Source organism: Cydia pomonella, chromosome 27 (assembly GCF_033807575.1).
Source record: "Cydia pomonella isolate Wapato2018A chromosome 27, ilCydPomo1, whole genome shotgun sequence".
Lineage (NCBI taxonomy): Eukaryota > Metazoa > Arthropoda > Insecta > Lepidoptera > Tortricidae > Cydia > Cydia pomonella.
The window spans coordinates 550,450-573,286 of NC_084729.1; the positions used below are offsets into that span (position 1 = coordinate 550,450).

Below are 22,837 nucleotides of genomic sequence, written 5' to 3' on the forward strand. Positions count from 1 at the left end.
GACGCCGACTGTACCTACAGTTTAACTACAAAGAGCATTAAATAAATTACTTAATATTGAAAACTATTTCGATTTAATATACATGAAAATTCAATTATAAGTGACAGGATTAATGAAACTTATAGAAGTAAATAATGAATAAACAACTACTTTACACAATTACTTTTAAACCCGGGTATGTCCTTAAACTACGTCCAAAAGAGGGCACTGTGAATGAGGATGTCATTCCAGATCTAGAGCAGGGCCCAACTGGGGAAGTACCTTAGCACCAAATCGCAGATAAATATCAACCGCTATTGATATAACTGTGAATATCATTGCAAAACCGTTGTATTATTTCGTTCATAATAAACCGATTAATTGACAAAACATTACCTCCAAAAATATGTTCTTTGTTCTTATCGGTAAGTTAACAGAACATTATTTTTTAGCGATATAATATCGGTGGGGCCCAGCGCGCACAAATTTTTTGCAGATATCGCGAAACGTCTGGTTGACGTAACGGATGATCGAAGAGCTGGCGGCTTCCTCTCACAACGTATCAACATTGCGATACAACGAGAAAATGCCGCGAGCATCCTTGGTACAATGCCTTAAGGGCGTATTTTAGATTTAAGCTAGTTATAGTAATCCTTTTGTATATGTATACCTATACATTATTATTGTAAATAAAATTTTATGCCGGTTAAACTCACAATGTTTGAAAGGGAGAAAAAAACTCGGTCGTTCTACGCCTTGCTTTGACATTTTCAATTAAACCGGTTAAGTTCGTACTACAAGATGAAATTGCGAACGAATTTGGCATAAACTGGTATATCAATTGAACAGAACCGGTAACCGCAAATAGAAACGGAGTCCTTTTCGCGCGCGGCTGAATGAACGAAACCGGTTTGAAAAATAAAACGGTTTCTGAGCCCTGGTTGGCACATTACCACATACCTGGGACCTGTGGCACAGCATTAGTTACATAAAAATAAAATAAAATAATAAAAATACTTTTATTCAGTAACTATGATTTGGTATACAGTAGCTGTGCTGGTGCCTCTTTGTAAGTATTTAAGATACTTGTGTTAAGAGAACACCGCTCTTCCACAGGATGTTTTGCTTACAATATAACATGTTCGTATAGGTACATATATTATCTTTCGATGATATTGCATTTTAGCATTTTACTTAATAAAAACAAAACAATAGAATTATAACAACTGCAACAACTTATGTATATATATTTTTAGGGTAGAATGTATATATGAACGCTATTAATTTTATTATATACTTTAGCTGATCGAAACTCATATTGTCTTTTAGCAAAAACTGATTTAGTTTGTGGCGCAGAGATTGCATTTGGTTTTTTCCGTTTATTAATATTATTAGTGTTAATTTTATAAGTTAATGTTTTGTGGCGTTTTAGGACTGCATTTAATTCACTGAAATAGAAAACCCAGCGAAATTCTAAAGGCAGTGGCACATACTCGTCTTTGCGACACAATTTCATTTATTAAACTTTAGTGTAAAAGTACTTCACTGGCGTTTGTGTCCTTATTTTATTAAGTAGGTAAGAGTCAAGGGATCGTTACCGGTATTCTGGCTACCGGTTTTAAATTACCGGTATAATCAATAACGATATTCATGTCTATTAGAAATATTGGCATTAGACAACAATACCTGTATTTGACATGTTATCCTTAAAAACCATTACCGGTAATATATGTCAATGTCAATTACAGAAAAGTCAAATAGTAGTATGTATGACATACGTCGCAAATTAATTTTCTTATCCAGTACTTAATAATAGTAGACACTTTGTCAGAGTGAGAGAGATCGAGTGACATTACAATATCACACCTGTAGTCTAATTCTAAAGCTTGTAATGTTTTGTAGCATTGCATGTAAACATGTCTATGTCTTCTTCTGTGTCTATGTTCTACGCCTATGTATTGGACTTTAATAGTAGTTTCTTTTTTTTCACATCTTACCATCAACATCTTGCCTTATTTTTTGATTGACATCTTACCTTTCAAGTGTATATAAATAGCGGTATTGAATAAAGGTATTTAATATTGTAAATAGCGGTAAAAACAAAAGCGAAATGAAAACAATACCTCCAATAGGAATATAGGTATTCTTTTTATAGCGGTAATAGTTTGTAAATTTTTTTTATACCACATCGGTGGCAAACAAGCATACGGCCCGCCTGATGGTAAGCAGTCGCCGTAGCCTACAACTCCAGAGGTGTTACATGCGCGTTGCCGACCCTTTAAAAAGCTGTACACACCTTTTTTGAAGAACCCCATACTGTATACCCTCGGGAAAACCTCGGCAGGGAGCTCATTCCACAGCCGGAGCGTCCGCGGGAGGAAATTCCTCTTAAACCGCACAGTGCGCGACCATTTAGCCTAAACTCGAGTAGATGGCAACACCGTTTCATATTTAATTTAACATATATCAGTGAAAGCACATCGGTCAAATAGCCACATGCCATTCTACGAGTTTTAGTCCTATGTCGAAAGATGGCAGTAAATTTAGTTGACTACAAACGGCCCGATTCGAAAAATGAGATACGATAACGATAATATCTGGTTTAGATAAATTCTCATTTAGATGTATGTATGTCGTATAATTGAGAGAAGCAGCTCGAATCGGGCAACCAATGTCACTTTGACGTTAGAAATATCGTAGATAGATCAGTGGAATCGAAATAAACGTCAATTTTGACATGTCGTTTTGTTATCGATCTTAACGTGTCTTAATCATTCTACTCTGTCACGATAAAGCAGGTAAATCCAAAAACAACCATCATTATAATCATTATGAGTAGTCTAGGCCTAAGATGGTCGGCTCTTTATCATTTGTCAACATGTCTGTCACGTTCTAACAAGTATGTAAGCGTGAAAGTGACGGGCATAGTGACAAGCGATAAAAAAGGAAACAATGCTGCCACTGCAGATCTAGGTATTCTATTCAAATTCAACCCATACCTGATATTTTAATAACCAGTTTAACTCTAACTAGCTCCATATAGCGACGTCACGTATTTAGAGGTCTCACTATACTGGATAGGGTAACTATGACACCAACTTAAATTAAGGTCTTTGTTTTATGCATGTTTTATGACAAGTGAAAACAACATCTGTACCCCTAGTGTAAATAAATTCGATTTCGAAACGTGACGTACGCGTTTGCGTTTAGTCTCATTTTGTATTGGATTTAGAAAGAGCGCGCCAAGCGGGACGTTTTGGAAACTCAAAATCCTATACAAAATGAGACTTAACGCAAACGCGTTCGTCACGTTATGATGTCGATCAAATTTACACTAGGGGTACAGGTCAAGAGCTGTTACAAAAGTTATATTGGTAAAAAACTTCGGCTTAGTGGACTAGTTCGAATTCTGGTGATATTTATCCATTACTTTGAATACCAGTCTGGCCTAATGGGTTTCAAAATTCAAATTCAAATTCAATTTTTTTTTCTGCAAGTAGGCCTCAAGGGCTCTTTTACAAGTCAGTACAACATTTATAGTAACATCATATAGTGACATGAAAAATACATAACAACATTTATAAATACAACAGCAAATACCTGGGTAAACATTACATTATAATAATCTTAAAATAAATAATTACTACAATACAATAGAGATTATATATTATATACCCTATGGTTAAAAATACATAACATCCGGGGATGTAAAAGGTCCCCAACGTCAGAGTACTAATACTAATAAGATTTGGAAGTGTAAAGTCTCTCCAAGTGTCAAAATAAAATTTATACTGAATAAAATATTGAGCAGTCTTATAAACTAATGCTACAGTCACATCTCTGTTTGGCCCAAAGGTTGACTGGTAGAGCATGCCTTGGGGCATTAAATCCGCCTTTCGTAACTGTATATTTTTACTGTGCAATAAAGTTTAAATAAATAAATAAATAAGCAGCGCAAAAATTTCATTGATGTTTTATTTATAATAATTTTAGATAAAAATTGAAAAGCATTTAGTATCATTAAAACTGATTTTTTAAATTATTATTATTAATTTTAATAAGCGTAAAAAATGTCGTTTAACTGACCGAGCGTTAGCGACGATCTCGGTTTCAGCTCCGGCAAAAATGCTTTCGTACGAGTATATCCGTATGATTTCCTCTACAGGTCACAATTATTAACAGATGCTCTTGAAATTTTGTGAGTAGGTTCAATGATTAATATATTTTATAAAATAAATAAATAAATATTATAAGACATTATTACACAAATTGACTAAGTCCCACAGTAAGCTCAATAAGGCTTGTGTTGAGGGTACTTAGACAACGATATATATAATACATAAATATTTATAAATACTTAAATACATAGAAAACACCCATGACTCAGGAACAAATATCTATGCTCATCACACGAATAAATGCCCTTACCAGGATTTGAACCCGGGACCATCGGCTTCGTAGGCAGGGTCACTACCAACTAGGCCAGACCGGTCGTCGTGTTTGTCGATTCAGATTTCGATTTTATTCAAAATAGCGGAGGCATACATTCATTCAGTTCTTAATTATGTTCACGAGGCCTACAGCTCACAAAGCTACCAGTCTTTATTATTTATTAAGAACAACATTTGAACCTATTGCGTCGACAAGCTATAACAAATAGCGTTTCGTATTTTCTAGTCATCTATTACAGTTTTATTATGCAAATTGAAAAGTGCAAGTATTCAACAAGCAAGCCTGGGAACACACAGATGCAGTCAAGGGCGGAATGTCTAGCATATCAAAATCAATGAATGTCACCTGACAGAACTGGCAGGATAAGGCAGGATCACAGAACAGAATACTAATAGGGAGTACTCCTCTAGGCGGTCGTGCCCGGAGAAGTCAACTGAGCGTTGGTCAGAAGTTGTATAGGTATGTACACCGTGGGTCAATTAAACCCGACAGATTTTAAAGGTGTAATCTTGACCGCATTTAGGGTGTAAAATGTCATACAAAGTTTCCTGAAGTCGATCTTGTTTTAGATATTATGATTTTTTTTTCTGTTATAACTTAGTGAAAAACAAGTCTCTAGTCTAGTCCACTATGTGACTTGGTTTAGACATACCTACTGACAGACATGAAAGTTTTAAAGTAAACTCGCAATTTATATCTGTAGATACTTATAAAAACTTTACTCAATCGTTGTAATGATAAAGATTAAAATAAAGATATTCTATTATTCAAGTAGGCATATTACAATGCGCTTATGAACGTTATATAAAGCTACACCGACTCTAACCCTACACCTAGCGCTGGGCCATCGTCTAGAGCCATTAGACTTTTTGTTTGCCGCAACATCTATTGTCGAGTAGCAGTACTGAGAGTTCCGCTACTTGACGCTAGATGTAGACTACGAAAATAATAGTATTTTTGGTAACAAAACCGTTGTATAGAGTGAGAATTTTTGGTCTTCTTAATTCTCTTTGCCATAGGTGCAATTTTACTTGTGAAGTGTTACGATTCGAGTAATGAAGCGTCAATCTCATTCTAGCGTCCACACGTACACAATTTCACAGTGGAATCGGCGAGCACAATATCCTGTGTTTGCGTCCACACCACCTGATTGAATTGGCAGTGCAATCAGATTGGGCGAAAATGAAAGGCTATAGGCAAACCTTTTGACGACCGGTTTGGCCTAGTGGGTAGTGACCCTGCCTACGAAGCCGATGGTCCCGGGTTCAAATCCTGGTAAGGGCATTTATTCGTATGATGAACATGGATATTTGTTCCTGAGTCATGGGTGTTTTCTATGTATTTAAGTATTTATAAATATTTATATATTATATATATATCGTTGTCTAAGTACCCTCAATACAAGCCTTATTGAGCATACTGTGGGACATTTGTGTAATAACCTCTAAATTTTCCGTCAAAACACTTCAATACTGTAGTTGTGATTTTTCGATTAATTCTTATTTTTAGGGTACCATACTCAAGTAGTAAGATTACTTAGTAATCTTATACTAAGTAATCATGGTCACCTCTATAACTTTTGACATACGCTATAGGGAGCGTGCATGAACTGTAGGAGGCAGCACAGGAGCCGTCAGATTTTTGGCGCGAGGCGTAAATGTGATGTTTTTTGTTCCGATGTAGCCCACAAGATGGCAGAACCTACTATGCACAAGAAAACACGTGACGTGTAAATGTACATGTTTATGGTTCCGATTCAGGCCACAAGATGGCAGACCCTCCAACGCGCACGGTCCCTATATGGAACGCGACAAGACGCCATATTGAGTCGGGTGACCAAATTGTACGCAAAAATGTTTTCTGTCATCTGAATAATGATTATAATTATTAGTGAAAATAAATATGATCTTTAAATTCTATATGATGTGTTGTTCTATTGCTCCACGACCCCGAAATCATCGTGTATAGTTAGATATATAGAAAACATCCATAATTTAGGGACAAATATATGAGATAAAAAACGCAAATCGCTTACTATCAATCGATCCATCATAAAAAAAGCGGCCAAGTGCGAGTCGGACTCGCCCATGAAGGGTTCCGTACCATTTATGACGTACTAAAAAAACTACTTACTAGATCTCGTTCAAACCAATTTTCGGCGGAAGTTTGCATGGTAATGTACATCATATATATTTTTTTAGTTTTATCATTTTCTTATTTTAGATGTTACAGGGGGACATACATTTTACTACTTTGCAAGTGTCTGTCGCGCAAAGTATTCAGTTTAGACAAAAATTATATAAGAAACCTCAATATCATTTTTAAAGACCTATTCATACCCCACACGTATGGGTTTGATGAAAAAACATTTTTGAGTTTCAGTTCTAAGTATGGGGAGCCCCCAAAATTTATTGTATTTTTTTCTATTTTAGTATGAAAACATTTATCGTTGCCGACCCTAAACCCCTCTCCCCTCGTTGAGCTCTGGCAACCTTACTCACCGGCAGGGACACACCACTATGAGTAGGGTCTAGTGTTATTTGACTGCGGTTTTCTGTAAGGTGGAGGTACTTCCCCAGTTGGGCTCTGTTCTAGATCTGGAATAACATCCGCTGTGCTGTGCCCTACCACACAAAGCAAGATGACATTCACAATGCCCATACCTCTCTTTTAGACGTATTTTAAGGACGTACTCGGGTCCAATCCGGGTCCGGGAATTTGACCAAAACTCACTATAACATTATTTACTCCCTATGGCCTCAGGAATGCGTGGTTAAAATCTGTCAGGTTTTACCAGCCCACTATATTTGTATCAAAACAAATGAAATACACCGGTCATAGTTAATACCGGTGCCCTGTTTGTGTACCCGACGATTCGCGGGAGACGTGAGTGGAATCCGCCATGTTGCAATATGGCGGCAGCTGTCAAACTGACGAGGCTTTTGTGCTTATTGGGCCGAATTAGATTAGGTGATAACACCGAGGGATGCTGTTTTACCCTACTTAAGAGAAAAGTAGACCATCGCTTGTGAAGACGCGTATATGGGAAAACAATATTGTATCTAAAGCCCAACCAGAAATATATGATCATTGTCAAGAGAGCGTTGTTAGTCTCATATATTCATAGAGAAACATATAGGGTGACAGTTCAGTTAAGTATGAAAATTTAGTTCCAATGAAATTCCGCAATATGGTGCGTGATCATATATTACTGGTCAGGCTTTATATAAATTTTGACGACCGGTCTTGCCTAGTGGGTGTAGTGACCCTGCCTATGAAGCCGATGGTGCCGGGTTCAAATCCTGATAAGGGCATTTATTTATGTGATGAGCATGGATATTTGTACCTGAGTCATGGGTGTTTTCTATGTATTTTAGTATTTTATACAATCGTTATATAATAGAGAGCTTTTCAGTCGAGTACGTGTTTAGGCAACGAAGCTTGCTGAGTTGCCTAAGTTAGGTACGAGATTGAAAAGCTTGATTATATGACTATTGTATATAATACTTTTTCTACGAGACCTCAAAAATAATATTTTGTTTACTATAAAATCTAAACCAATGAAAATTAGTAAATATCTAAGTAGACAAAAATGTAGTACAAAAATATTAACGCAGGAGCTAGCCCGCCCGTCCCCTATTCTATGGGAGCGCGGCGGCAAATGATTGGTATTTTTTTTTATAGTTGACTACAGCATATCGAAATAAATTTTATAGTTGAGTTGGGAGCCCATACATGAAAAGTATGCAATTATAGTACGAAACTATTATACACAAAACCTTTAAAAATGGGAGGTTTATTACGGTAGTCAGCAACGCGTAACACTCCTGTAGTTGCAGGCCTCCATAGGCTAAGTTGATCACTTACTACCAAGCGAGCCGTATTCTATTTTGAAACATGTGAAGCGCTTAATCGCCTTAATACGTAAGTAAATAAAAAAAAAGTGGCTGTGACATAATCGGACAGACAGACGGACATGACGAATCTATAAGGGTTCCGTTTTTTGCCATTTGGCTACGGAACCATAATAATGTTAATATGATGATGACGAATCATAAATTGTACATCAACCTTCGCTTTAATATGTACACAGTGATATTTCGTAGCTGTCTACGGCGTAGACCCTCTACGACCCGGAGCTACGCCGTAGGCATCGCTTTGAACTTCAAAGCATCGGTCGTTTCAAAAACGTCTCAACTGTCATGTTATTTTAAGTCAAATACGACGTTTTGAAGTATAACTTAATGGCTACTGAAGTTGCTTTTATCGTATTGTTAAATTAGGCAATTTAGTTATTTATTATGTTATTATAAAATGTTTGTTTCGTTTGTAGTATCTTGATGGTTTATATTATAAAAAAATAATCTACATGAAGGTATAATCTGGTCGTAATCACAGGTTATGAATTTGTTCTGGATTTGATCTGAGTACCTGGGCGACCGAGCCCAGTAACTATTTATTGTAATATGGTGGTGATAATCTTAACTACATTTTTTTACTAAATTAAACTTGTCTAAAACAATAAAAAATAAAAAAATTATATATAAACTTGAACATATAAAAAAAAAAACAAAAGTTAGTCACCGGGCGAGATTCGACCCCGTAACACTCGTTGCTAGCCGTCCGCGTCTTAACCCGCTGGACCAGACGGACAGTGGCTGGCAACACGAAATTAACGACCATATTCTGCGTCGAAAGAAAAACGCATGAAAACTCGAAAACACGCGTTTTCCCAAACATAAGACTAATCTTGATCGATTGTTTACCCCCAAAAACCCCCATATACCAAATTTCAGCGAAATCGTTAGAGCCGTTTCCGAGATCACAGAAATATATATATATATATATACAAGAATTGCTCGTTTAAAGGTATAAGATATGGATACGATCTGTCAGTGTCAAAATAACATTTTTATAATCAGAAACGTAATATGTAAGCTGAGAGAGGAGACCCCCATACATACAATCACGGCCCGATTCGAAGAATGATTAAAACACGTTTAAGATCTTGTAAAGGAACGCGAGCGGCCTTAAAAAAACTAACGGCTGTTCTATGTAATTGCTGCTTTTTGTTCGTTTCTTAGGGATACCATACTTTACTTTGATTTACATTGCTACAGACAAGTACAGTTTGACGATATAAGTACGGCATATTCAGGGAGATAATTTCCGTATATTTCGTGGGCAAAGTTCTAGGTAAAATATCCTAACTCTGCCCACTATAAACACCTTAAATGAGACATTTTCTTTGACAAACACACACGATGTTTAGCCAAACCGTTGTCACAGAGAAAGCTTTTGACTAAGCCCGCTTTTGTGGCACTAAGCCCGATATCTGAACCATAGTCGGAATCGATCCTGCATTAAGAAATCCGTATTAAAAATAACAAAAAGTGATTTAAAAATCTACGTTATATTTATTGATATACGTAGACATTTTTTTCATGGTACAACAGCCTCATTTTCTGTTAAAGGCAATTATTGACAATCAATTTTAATATCTTTATCTTATTATATATTATTATAGAAATAAGAGCTTTTAACGTTGTTTTATTATGTAGTTAGTAATATGAATGCTAGTTTTAAATGACTATATACATACTAACCTTGATTCTCTGACATTACGGCATATTCATGGAGAATATAGGTACAAGTAGATAATTTCCGTATATTTTGTGGGCAAAGTTCTAGGTAAAATATCCTAACTTTGCCCACTATAAACACCTTAAATGAGACATTTTCTTTGACAAACACACACGATGCTTAGCCGAACCGTTGTCACAGAGAAAGCTTTTGACTAAGCCCGCTTTTGTGGCACTAAGCCCGATATCTGAACCATAGTCGGAATCGATCCTGCATTGAGAAATCCGTATTAAAAATAACAAAAAGTGATTTAAAATTCTACGTCATATTTATTGATATACGTAGACATTTTTTTCATGGTACAACAGCCTCATTTTCTGTTAAAGGCAATTATTGACAATCAATTTTAATATCTTTATCTTATTATATATTATTATATAAATAAGAGCTTTTAACGTTGTATTATTATGTAGTTAGTAATATGAATGCTAGTTATAAATGACTATATACATATTAACCTTGATTCTCTGACATTACGGCATATTCATGGAGAATATAGGTACAACTAGATAATTTCCGTATATTTTGTGGGCAAAGTTCTAGGTAAAATATCCTAACTTTGCCCACTTTAAACACCTTAAATGAGACATTTTCTTTGACAAACACACACGATGTTTAGCCAAACCGTTGTCACAGAGAAAGCTTTTGACTATGCATTAAGCCCGCATTTACCTGAGCCGCAGCCGGGATCGATCCTGCATCTAATACATTAAGAGTACCCATATAGAAGGGAGTAATTTCCTTATAATAATGGGTAAAGTTATAAAAAATTCTAACTTTGCCCACAAAACATACCTAAATACAAAATATTATTACTTACTCATTGAAATTTTATTGATTTAATGCCTTAAGGCATTCTATTCCAGTCAACCACTGAGCCAAAGACATGTTCTTTGTAAAGCACGTCTAATATCGTGTGTTTAGCCAAATCGTTGTCACAGAGAAAGCTTTTGACTATGCATTAAGCCCGCTTTTACCTGAGCCGCAGCCGGGATCGATCCTGCATCCGATACATTAAGAAATTGGGTCAAGCGATACATTACTCGTAGCTTACTGCACGCAGAGGGTTCCTTCAGGGTGTCTAACGGTCCCTATTCAAACTATGCTTATAGGAATATCTCATTTCACGAAGGCGGGTTTAAGCGGAACCGAGACTCTAACCCTAATGGGGATCAAGATGGCCGACTTCGTGATATGAAATACTCCAGAGTTTTTAAATATAAACAATAAACCTACTTATAATAAATAAATAAATAAATATTATAGGACATTATTACACAAATTGACTAAGTCCCACAGTAAGCTCAATAAGACTTGTGTTGAGGGTACTTAGACAACGATATATATAATATATAAATATTTATAAATACTTAAACACATAGAAAACACCCATGACTCAGGAACAAATATTCATGCTCATCACACGAATAAATGCCCTTACCAGGATTTGAACCCGGGATCATCTGCTTCGTAGGCAGGGTCACTACCCACTAGGCCTAACCGGTCGTCATCATATTAGAGTGCAAGAGCGATTACAGCGGCAGTTAAGCCCTAGGGGGCTTTGTTCGCTGGCATTATTTTTAGAAAGTATGTATTGTAAATTGAAGACCTAGTGGCTGAACCTAACATCATGGGAGAAAGTAAAGCCCACAGACTCCGTTGGTTGGGCCACCTTGAGAGAATGGACGAAGATTGGAACGTAAAAAGAGCGTACCTGGGTCGCCTAGCAGGAGGACGTCCTATCGGACGCCCCAGGTATCGCTGGAGCGACATGGTGGAGGCGGATCTGCGCGAGCTTCGAGTCGAAAATTGGCGAGAAGTCGCACAGGACCGAGAAAAGTAGCGCTGTCTTGTCTCGGAGGCCAAATCTCATTGTGGGTCGCTGAGCCAACGGAGTAAGTAAGTAAATATGTATACGTTTTGTGTAAATAAAAAAAAAGATGTCACAACGATACGATACCGATCTTTTAGTGCTAAGAGGGTTGTATACACATGATCGTCCATGAAAAAAGAGAAAATGTTTTTCCACTTATAAATATATTTTAGGAAACCTGCACACATCTGCGAAGAAATTCAAAGGTGTATGTGAAGTCCTCAATCCGCATTGGGCTAGCATGGGGACTATAGCCCGAGCCTTCTCGCGCTTGAGAGGAGGCCTGTGCCCAGCAGTGGGACGTATATAGGCTGAATTATTATTATTATTTTAAATATTTTCCATTCTCCATGATATTTTAGTATGCTAACAGACACAATGAAAACAAACAAACAAACGTTTATTCAGCAAATAAGCCACAGGGGCACTTTTACGTGTGAAATTTTTAAAATCACTAAAAGAACAAAATACTATTACAAATATTTAATCAATCAAATATTAGATACTAGAAAAACTATAATTATACGTTTTCCTTTTTTTTTGCAAAATTTGCAATACATTTTTGTAAGCGAAACCTATAAATCTAGTATATATTATGCTGAAGTGATCGACATAAAGTGATTTGTTAAGATTTAGTTAGTGGAAAACGTTTTCTCCCGAGCTGGAATTTCATTGAAAAAGTACCGTTATTTCGCTTGGATCGCAAAGCTATTTTCCCTCTTAATAGTAAAGACTCGCCTACCGAGGGTTCCGTACTTTTTAGCATTTGTTGGTAGAGGAAACTACCTATAAAGCGAAATTATAGTTATGAAATATTTTTTCCACGTTTAATAATCAAGAATAGGTAAATCTCTCTACGCCCCTTTTTAGGGTTCCGTAGTCAACTAGGAACCCTTATAGTTTCGCCATGTCCGTCTGTCTGTCTGTCTGTCCGAGGCTTTGCTCCGTGGTCGTTAGTACTAGAAAGCTGAAATTTTTCATGGATATATAAATCAATAAAGCCGACAAAGTCGTACAATAAAATCTAAAAAAATAATTTTTTTTAGGGTACCTCCCCTACACGTCAAGTGGGGGTGAAATTTTTTTTTCGCTTGAACCCTAGAGTGTGGGGTATCGTTGGAAAGGTCTTTCAAAACTAATAGGGGTTTTCAAAAAAATTTTTTTGATAAAGTGAATATATTCTGAGATAATCGCTCCGAAAGAAAAAAAAAAGTGTCCCCCCCCTCTAACTTTTGAACCATAGGTCCAAAAAATATGAAAAAAATCGTGGAAGTAGAGCTTAAGAAATACATTAAATGAAAACTATAGCGGACATGATCAGTTTAGCTGTTTTTGAGCTATGGCAAAAAGTTTCCCCTTCATAGTAAAAAGACTTACTTTAATTAGGAACTGATTATGCAAATTTGCCTATTTGTTTAACTCGGGTGAAAGTTACCGTTTCATCCCTTGGTTAACAATTTACTATACTTTGAGCTCCAGTTTAGCTTATTGTGACGGAAGAGTAACTACGGAACCCTACGCTGAGCGTGGCCCGACATGCTCTTGGCCGGTTTTTTTTTAAATTTAACACGATTTCTACTTGCATTTATGTACAGTAAGTTGCAGAGATAACTGACCACCCTGCAAAAAATATTCTACGCTAGCGGATCAGTTATCTCTACAACTTAGTGTACTATCTTCAACAGTTTTCGCTACATTCCGAAATCCCTGATGTATATGTTACCTGCATCGAAACTCACACATACTTGTATCTCTAGAAAACAAAACACCGAATATGTAGAAGCCTGTACCCCTAGTGTAAATATTTTCGACAGCGAAACGTAACGTACGCGTTTGCGTTAAGTGTCATTTTGTATGAGATTTTTGACTTTCCAAAACATCCCGCTTGGCGCGCTGTTTAAAAACCCATACAAAATGAGACTTAACGCAAACGCGTACGTCACGTTTCAAAATCGAATTTATTTACACTAGGGGTACTGATATAGAATGTGATAGAAACTGTACATCGTGGGCCCATTTACCTCGACAGATTTTTAAGGTGACCCTCGGCCCGATTCGAAGAACGATAAGTTCTGGTTTAGATAAGTTTTCATTTAGATATCGTTTGTATGTCGTATAATTGACAGAAGCAGCTCTATTCGGGCAACCAATGTCACTTTGACGTTAGAAATATCGTAGATACTCGTAGATCCTATTGGGATCTCAGCAGAATTGAAATAAACGTCAATTTTGACATGTCGTTTTGTTATCGGTCTTTTAAAGATCTTTTCAAGAACTTAAACATGTCTTAATCATTCTTCGAATCGGGCCGCCTGCCTATGATGCCGAATATCCTGGGTTCGAATCCCGGGAAGGGCATTTATTTGTGTAATGGGCGGGGATATTTGTTCCTGAGTCATGGGTGTTTTCTATGTATATATGTATGTATTTATCTATGTAAGTATGTTTATCGTTGCCTAGTATCTATAGTACAAGTTTAGGACCTAACCTTAGTTTGGGGCTAGGTCGGTCTGTGTGAAATGGCCTTTTTTTGAAAAATTTGTTTCTGTCGGCCCGATTCGAAGAATGATTAAGACCCATTTAAGATCTTGGAAAGATCCTTAAAAGATAAATAACAAAACGACATGTCAAAATTGACATTTATTTCGATTCCGCTGAGATCCCAATAAGATCTATCTACGATATTTCTAACGTCAAAGTGACATCAGTTGCCCGAATCGAGCTGCTTCTGTCAATTATACGACATACAAACGATATCTAAATGAGAACTTATCTAAACCAGAACTTATCGTTATCGCATCTTATTTTTCGAATCGGGCCGTGTAATTACTAGGTGAAAAACGCATTTTTGACCTCGACACTGCCACCATGTGACTGTTCAGACATATCTACTGACACACATTCAAATTTAAAGGAAACTCGCAATTTTTATCTGTAAATAACAAACCTACTATTCTTAATACTTATTCGTTACAAAGTTTTTTTTCACCATAAATGTTAAAAGAAATAACGTGTTGTGTGCAAAAAACACCACACACACGCACACACAATTTTCAGTGTTAAAAAGGGAACGGTTAAAAGTCAAATAACATTTTTGGCTCCTTATTCAATCAATTCATTATTTATCAGGAATGCATACATACATAAATATCGTCGGTCTGCCTATATTCACGGACTGTAATGCCCCTCCGGCCAATATTAAAATTATTATTGACGACCGGTTTGGCTTAGTGGGTAGTGACCCTGCCTACGAAGCTGATGGTCCCGGGTTCAAATCCTGGTAAGGGCATTTGTTCGTGTGATGAGCATGGATATTTGTTCCTGAGTCATGGGTGTTTTCTATGTATTTAAGTATTTATTAATATTTATATATTATATATATCGTTGTCTAAGTACCCTCAACACAAGCCTTATTGAGCTTACTGTGGGACTTAGTCAATTTGTGTAATAATGTCCTATAATATTTGTTTATTTATTATTTATTTAAATTATTAATCAATTAATCGAATCAATTGAATTAATCATTAACCAATATATTGTTGACATTGACGTTTTTTCTTAGATTTACTGATAAGATTTTCTGTCCTTTATTTTCGTTTTATTTAATTGTTATTAAGTAAAATGGTATTATTATGTTACCGAATACTCTAGAATAGAATATGTAGAATAATAATATTGTGTGCCCTTACAGGGTGTCATGATCTAACTTATATAATGTAACACCTATTATGTACATGACAATACAGTATTGAATAAATTGAAATTGAAATTGCATGGTTAAAATCTGTCAGATTATATGGGTCCACGGTGTATATGGCTTTTGTCATTGTTTTTACACACTTTTATTCCTAATTGTATTTCTTATATGCATGTCTGTAAGCTAATGTAAAGTCTAAGAAAAAATCGTGGAGTTACCTTCAAAAGATGGCGCTGAAAGCAATGTTTCTAGTACGGAAGGTGGAGATAAGGAACGAAATCTCCATGTACCAAAAAGTGTCATCAAAAAACTTTAAATAGGTGGCGCTACAATACCTAGAGTACTTGAACAAAAAAAAACAAATCATAGACAGCGCAATTCACTCCGTCAATAACGCCTAGGTTCTTAGCTACTCTAGCGCTACTCTGGAGAGATTTGGAACTATTATTTATAGCTGACAGCTGGACACTTTTGCATAAGTTCTGCCATAAGAGATGCCACTCCTCTTAATTCCACACTCCATAGTTTCTAGGAAACTGAACTGTCAAACGTTAATTTTTTATATTAGCTGTCAAATTCAAAGCACGAATCTGATTACGAATTTGACGATTATTAAATTCAATAATTATTTTTCACATTAAATGTTTAGCGAAATTTATATATCTTCCAAACCCTTTATATAGGAGATAAACACGTTTCCATAACAAAAAAAAACAAATTGAGTTTTTTCAACGCATTGTTATGGTATAACAAAGAGAAGTGTTAACAAATTTTATGGATTTAGGCGGTTTTTACATTGAGTGCGGCCGCACGCCGCTGCGGTGTGCGAGAGGGACATCGCCTTATTTGTACATAGTGCAGTCTCGCTCACAAACCGGAGAAATAACCGTGGGTAGTCTAAACTGAATTAAGAAGAAAGAAGGGAGATAGTAGTTTGAGAAAACATTTTTTGTTTCAGATATATTTTTGTAGTGTTTGTCGAAGTCTGGTGGCCTAGCGGTAAGAGCGTGCGACTTGCAATCCAGAGGTCGCGGTTTCAAACCCCGGCTCGTACCAATGAGTTTTTCGGAACTTATGTACGAAATATCATTTGATATTTACCAGTCGCTTTTCCGTGAAGGAAAATATCGTGAGGAAACTGGACTAATCCCAATAATGCCTAGTTTACCCTCCGAGTTGGAAGGTCAGATGGCAGTTGCTTTCGTAAAAACTAATATCCTAAATATATTATAAACAAAAACTTTAAATAAGGCAATTTTTATAATATTTGTATAATAATATATACAGTTAATTATTAATAATACACTGAATTTTGGGATATAAATGCCCCCAATGTTAGAAAAAGTACTACTTCAAAAAAATTGGAGGCGTCACGGCTAGAGATGGGCAATTTCTGAAACATTTCCCTAACGGTGACATATTTTAATTACATGATTGTCAGGAAATGTTTCTGATAGAAATATTACCGAATTTTCATGTAACCTTTCTGCTACTTCTGACGTCAGTAGAACGGATTGTGATCGGAAAATTTGACATTATGTTACAGTAACCAGTGGCTATTAAGGGATATCGTACCCGGTTATTGTACAATGGACGGAAATTCAAGACCACGTTACGCCGCGACTTCTTCCTTTTTTTTTTACATATTTGCTATTTGTTTTGCTTCGTATGTGTATATTAAACATAATAATATATACCTACAGATGTAGTGAATAATCCTTTCTCATCATATTTCCACAAATCGTCAGGTGACAAGCAAAACTCACTAATCACTAAAAAATTATTAAACAAAAATAAGCCTTATTCCTGTAGTAATATGGTTAATTATGGCTATGAACTTGTGGTGGTAATTAGTGACTTTTGCTTGTCACCTGGCGAAATACGTGTCATGCTATTTCAGTCGATCTCAGTACAAAAAGTACTGAGGTTGACTGAAATAGCATGATAAATACGAACGTTTCCGAGAAAACACGAAGGGAAAGGGTTATTCACTATATCTGTACATTTGTACTTTACTCTTTCATAATCGTTATCCTAATAAACCATAATACCTATACGTAATGTTTTTATTGAGCATTATAGACTCCGTTTGACGTTTCATTCTATTTAGTAATATGCTGTTAATTCGGATGTAAAAAAAATTGTGAACAGCTTTGAGACAAGACAGCAGGCAGAGCTTTAACGAATTTTATATCCTAACATATTATGTAGCAAAGTCACCCCTCCGCGTCTGTCTGCCTGTTCGCTAAAAGAGATAAACCAAGGAAAATTAAAAGAAATATTAAGCGATTTTTTTCCATTTGGAACTTACATGAAATTTAAGGTAAGTTTCACTTTGGAAACTTACAAGCTGCCCATCACTAGTCACGGCTCTCCAAAAACCTCTCCACTCTCTATATGTACAATGGGAATCTCTAATATCAATCAAATAACAACTCAGATCAAAAAGCACGTAACTACCCCATAGTCACATTGAAATATCCATCGAATATGTACAGATTAAGGTTGATATTTCTTTGAACACCTACAGGTTATATTTTTGCAAGATAGATAGGTGTATTTGTTTGTTTCGTTTTGGACTTTATGTAGTTACTATAAGGTTGGATTTTGGATGGCGAATGGATGTTTGGTATATCAATCAAATTGTCCTGAGCGTTAGTTTAACCTAATACTCGTTTATATGGCGCCACAAATAATTGGATTCATGTGACAATATTCCAGTTAGGGTATCTTTTTAGGGTTCCGTAGACAACTTGAACTTTTCTTATGTTTTACCCCCTTTTACAGGGACCGTTGGAGGGCCTGCCATCTTGTGGCCTGAATGGGAAACATAAACATGTACATTGACACTTCACGCCAAAACAAGTGCTGCCATCTACCGTTCTCGTACGTTTTCTTGTATATAGTAGGTTCCGCCATCTCGTGGACAACTTCATATTTACACCTCGCGCCAAAAATCTGACGTCTCCGATGCTGCTCCCCCTTCTTCTTCTTCCTCATGAGAGCTCATGGGAGCCTGGGGTCCGCTTGACAACTAATCTCAAGATTTGGCGTAGGCACTAATTTTTACGAAAGCTACTGCCATCTGCCCTTCCAACCCAGAGGGTAAACTAGGCCTTGTTGGGATTAGTCCGGTTTCCTCACGATGTTTTCCTTCACCGAAAAGCGGCTGGTAAATATCAAATGATATTTCGTACATAAGTTCCGAAAAACTCATTGGTACGAGCCGGGGTTTGAACCCGCGACCTCCGGATTGCAAGTCGCACGCTCTTACCGCTAGGCCACCAGCGCTTCTTTCGATGCTGCTCCCCCTATGAACAAATATCTGTGCTCATCACACAAATGTCCTTACCGGGATTCGAACCCTGGAGCATCGGCTTCATAGGCAGGGTCACTACCCACTAGGCCAGACCGGTCATCAAAAGGCCGGTACAACGCAATGAAGACAAATCTTCCCCTCCGTTTGGTGGTAACACAAATACTATTGTAGTTAAATAAAAAGAGATTTGTTAAAAACCTTGTTTTGTTCAAAGGATATTGACTTCTTTCTCCTTTTAATTATTAGTAAAACTAAGCCGTAATTTTTTTTAGATAAATGTGAACGATTTTTTTTCGATAATTTTATCGGATCACTTTACAGGACAATTGATTTAAAATAGAAAAAAAAAATTCTAGAATTCCGTTAAAACTTATGACGTTTCGGACGATATATAACAAAATATATTTTAATACAAAAATACACCATAATTATGAAAATAAAAGCCTATCTTTACAACTATTTTGTTACAACCTACTTCTGAAAATGTATCTGAATAATTTAACATTTTACGTTATTTCTAATTTCCTATTCTAATTTTAGTTATTCGATCCGTTTCCGATACAATACTCATCTGGAGTTGCAGGCGTACATAGGAGACTGCTTACCATCTGGCGGGCCATATGCTTGTTTGCCTCCGACGTAGTATAAAAAAAAAGAAAAAGTGATAATAATGACGCCCTGCAGCCGCCGCTTGGTATGAAGGGTAGTGGTGTATTATATTTATTTGCTTTTAATGCATTACTTTCTTGCAAACATATTCGTCTGGAAGGACGTATAACTTGTGTAAATGTAGCACTCATTTAGCTATAATACATATACAGGGTGACCTTAGCCATTGGACAAACCCAGAAACTTGGTTACTTCTCAGGAATGCTCTGACATTAATATTTTTTGAATTAGAACAAAATTAGCTTTAGCTTATTGTGACGGAAGAGTAACTACGGAACCATACTCTGAGCATGGTCCGATATGCTCTTGGCCGATTTTTTAAAAGGAAACTTTACATAAACTTAAGAGAGAAGTGTAAAAAAAATCGTCCGAGAAAGAAAACGTTTGTCCACTTCAACATATTTATCATTTTCCATGATTTTTTTCAAACTTTCAAACAAGAACAAAATCAAACTAATTTGTTAAGATTTTGTGATGGAAAACGTTTTTTCCCGAAATGGAATATCATAGAAAAAATGCCATTATTTCGCTAGTAACGCAATTAACGCAAAGCTATTCTTCCTCGTCAAGTCTCGCCTTAAAAATATTGCTTTTGAATATCAGTTTAAACTCAATTAGCAGCTTATTGAGAACGCAGATCGACCGGTAGCTTGCAGCGTGTTTTGTTAACTAGGCCAAAATACTTTTTCTGCTCTCTACGCAGAAAGCGCCAACTTTCGGCACGCGGCGACCGAAGTTGCCGCTTTCTTGCCCCGTCGAACAGAAAAATAGCATTTCACATTGATTTATGAATGTTTTTAGAGAGACTTTTCTTACTTTTCTGCCCTAGGTATGTAATATATCATTTAATGCCTAAAAACTTGTCCCTTTTCAAATTGAATACAATAACTACTGCAAAAAATGTAGGTAACTTATGAGAAAATTACACTTGTTTTCAAAAATAATAATTAATTACAATGTAATACATAACATGGAATAAAATTCTTTCGTTTTCCTTAATTCAACTGTTTTAATATGTAACTCTGTTATTATTTATTGTGTCCCAAAGATTTATTAGCATAATTTTAAAAATGAAGTAAATAGAGTGATATTTATTTGAAACACTTGAGCTCCAAAAGTTTCTTATTGTTTACCACTAACCAATGCTCTTCCCACAATTTTTTTTCGAATAAAATATAAGGTTTTCGTAAAGTAACGCAGTTATTTTTGGGACATCCCATGTTTTATATCCATCCCAATAAAGGCATAAATATTATAGTTATTCTGAAAACTTCGCTGCCGTGATGAAAGACTATTATAGAAAAATAAATGAAATGTTATATTTTACACATTGAGTACCGGGAACCCGCTCGGCAGGTTCTCTGTTCGTGGTCGCTTTCCTCTACAACGTGGGAAAACGCTGGGATCGGCTACGAGCGTAGCACTACGAAAACGATGGTAGCGAATGTGTTAACTAATTTGTCTCTCGAAACAAAATTTGTACTCAATTTCTATTAGCCATTAAAAAATATTTTGGCCGAAGTACCTAGATTTCGTGTATTAGGGTACCTATCCTAAGCCGTACTTTCGTTAATTGATTCATCAAATTCCTTAGACCTTTTAAAGGACTTACGATAGACATCAGAATAGTACTATTATTAATATTTCCTAGCACATTATGATTAATTTGTTGACTATATATTATTAAAAATAAATAATTAGTATTGGACATCCTACACAGATTGACTAAGTCCCACAGTTAGCTCAATAAGGCTTGTGTTGTGGGTACTTAGAGAACGATATATTTAATATATAAATATTTATAAATACTTAAATATATAGAAAATACCCATGACTTAGGAACAAATATCTATGCTCACTACTCAAATAAGTAAATGGTCTTACCGGGATTTGAACCCGGGACCACCGGCTTCATAGGCAGGGTCACTATCCGCTAGAGCAGACAGGTCGCAAAACAAAGGATTTTTTTTCTAAAACTATTGAGATTTTGCGATTTCAATGCAAAATGGACAATATTACATCCTTTAAATAAGGATCATATCCAATATTTCTGAAAAGTATGATAGCAATACTTAGAAAAAAGTTTTTGTTTCTATTAAGATATACTAGTGGATGATTTAAAAATAATATTCGTTAAAAAAATATGTAAAGTCTGATGAAAAAACATCAATTTCTAAAAAAAAGGGGGTTCTAAATTTATTTTGTGTTAACTAATGGCAACAATGAAAATTGTAGAATATTATCCTCTTAAACTTACAATACAGATTATTCAAAAAATCCAATTGCAAAATATTCAATTTCCCGTTAAAACAAAGGTGTCCTTTGACATAATTATGAAGCCGACCGCTCCGTATAGAAATAGCGATCCGTTCTTGCAACATGGCTGAACATGAACTGTCAACACCAAAACGTCGTAACCGACGCGAAAACTAAAGAAAAAAAAATCAATTTCCATACAAAAAATTTTACTATGCAATTGAATTATTAAAATTATTCCTCCTCAAGCGCTGATCTTTTGTCTTTGTGTGTCACTTACTTCGTTTTGGAATTGCGACGCTCCGGAACAAAGGACGCAGTGCATGCGACTCACTTATTTCAAAAACGGCTTAAACACCACATATAGCTGAATTTCCCCTTGATGAATGAAAACCACTAACATTTTTATGCATACCCTTTGTTTAAATCTAAATAAATCACGGCCACACTAATTTTACCACGTATTTCAATTTTAATATTAACCCGTTAACCACGATGATTTTTTTTGCGCAATTGATTTTTTTAAATGTTTTTTTTTTGTATTTTTTTTTAATTTCACGTTGACGCACCTCCTCGAGCGCCGCGGACACACTAAGGCTCTGCAGGAAGGCAGTATGCATTGATTGGGCGTAGCTTTGCCCGTATAGCTGTCTCAGTCTAACGCGTGGACGCTTTGTCTCGCTTGCACGCGTACGACCGACGAAATTTGGCATCGCGAATGTTAGTAAATTTAATTACTAGTGCTGAACATAGTTTTTCTATCGATTCCTATAGAATAATGAATTGGGTAATGTTTTAAATGTTAAATGTAATGTTTTTGTGAGTAGGTTTTATAAATGGCGGGCTTAAAATATTTTTTTAGTAATAATGCATGAAACAGGATCTAATATGTAAAGTAGCTTTCATTTGTGAAGTTATCTATATGAATTGTTATTTCAAAGTAGCTTAT

The 22,837-nt window shown here is 35.9% G+C and overlaps 1 protein-coding gene across 8 annotated transcripts in view; it reads right to left on the bottom strand.

Annotated features, from left to right (window-relative positions):
- The window catches only part of LOC133532465 (nucleolysin TIAR), a 231,756-nt gene extending 209,253 nt beyond the window's left edge, over nt 1-22,503 (bottom strand). For 3 of the 8 annotated variants that reach the window (XM_061871151.1, XM_061871153.1, XM_061871152.1), the window contains exon 1: nt 22,169-22,491. The gene's annotated coding sequence lies outside the window, so the exon portion shown is untranslated. Of the gene's footprint in view, nt 1-22,168 lie in introns of all 8 variants that reach the window. The other 5 variants (XM_061871155.1, XM_061871157.1, XM_061871156.1 and 2 more) reach the window with 5 other exon arrangements.
- Between the last annotated feature and the right edge of the window lie 334 nt (nt 22,504-22,837).